General features: G+C 39.2%; 1 non-coding gene across 1 annotated transcript; it reads left to right on the top strand.

Annotated features, from left to right (window-relative positions):
* Nucleotides 1-815: 815 nt before the first annotated feature.
* trnay-gua (transfer RNA tyrosine (anticodon GUA)) lies at nt 816-902 on the top strand. The gene is given in 2 exon segments: nt 816-852; nt 867-902. It is a non-coding gene; the product is annotated as a tRNA-Tyr (tRNA).
* Nucleotides 903-1,196: the final 294 nt, after the last annotated feature.

The raw sequence follows: 1,196 nt of genomic DNA, 5'->3' as shown, positions 1-1,196 counted from the left end.
AGTCAAGTCAAGTCATTTTTATTTGTATAGCCCTAAATCACGAAGAGTCTCAAAGGGCTTCCCTTCGATAGCTCACTTGGCAGAGTGGAGGACTGTAGAACAAAATGCTGAAATCCTTAGGTCACTGGTTTAACTCTGGTTCGAAGGATACTGTTTTAGGGACTTAAAACAGAGTTTGAGTTCAGTCTCAAAACAATGTTTTTGCAAGTGCATGCCCTTCGATAGCTCAGTTGGCAGAGCGGAGGACTGTAGATCAAATCGTTGAAATCCTTAGGTCACTGGTTCATCTCCGATTCGAAGGACTATGTTTTAGGGATTTAAAAAGTTACAGACAAAACCTTCTACTTCTCACCAATGACTGTATTTTGACAAGATCCCTGAAAAAAGTTCTGAACCTCATTTATGTGGAGCTCCACATTTCTTGTGGTAATTTTCTGAGAACAATTTCCGTCCGCTCCCTAACTCCACCTTATACTTTATTCCGTCTCAAAACATTGTTCAACAGTCTGCATGTTCGTTGATAGTACAGTTGGCAGAGTGGTGGACTGTAGATCAAATCGTTGAAATCCTTAGGTCACTGGTTCAACTCTAGTTCAAAGGACTGTGTTTAAGACACTCAAAGAGTTATGGACAAACCCTTCTACTTCTCACTAATGACTTTAGATTTTGACAAGATCCCTGAAAAAATCCTTAAAACACATCTATTTGAAACTCCACATTTATTGTGGTCAATTTCTGAGAACAATTTATTTCCGCTTCCTCACTCCATTTTACACTTAACTCTGTTTCAAAACATTATTTAAACAAGTGGATGCCCTTCGATAGCTCAGTTGGTAGAGCGGAGGACTGTAGATCAAATCATTGAAATCCTTAGGTCACTGGTTCAACTCCGGTTCGAAGGACTTTATTTTAGGGACTTGAAGAGTTACGGACAAAACCTTCTACTTCTCACCAATTACTTTAGATTTTGACAAGATCCCTGAAAAAGTTCTTAACCCCATCTATTTGAAACTCCACATTTCTTGTCGTTACTTTCTGAGAACAATTTCCGTCCGCTTCCTAACTCCACATTATAATTTAATCCGTCCCAAAACATTGTTCATAAGATTACATGTTCTCCGATGGCACAGTTGGCAGAGCGGAGGACTGAAGAACAAATATACTTAGTTTACTGGTTCACCTCTGTTTTGAAGCAC

This window comes from Urocampus carinirostris, chromosome 18 (genome assembly GCF_059441175.1).
Source record: "Urocampus carinirostris isolate Australia breed hairy pipefish chromosome 18, RoL_Ucar_1.0, whole genome shotgun sequence".
Taxonomy (NCBI): Eukaryota; Metazoa; Chordata; class Actinopteri; order Syngnathiformes; family Syngnathidae; genus Urocampus; species Urocampus carinirostris.
This window is presented reverse-complemented; position numbering and strand designations above follow the sequence as displayed.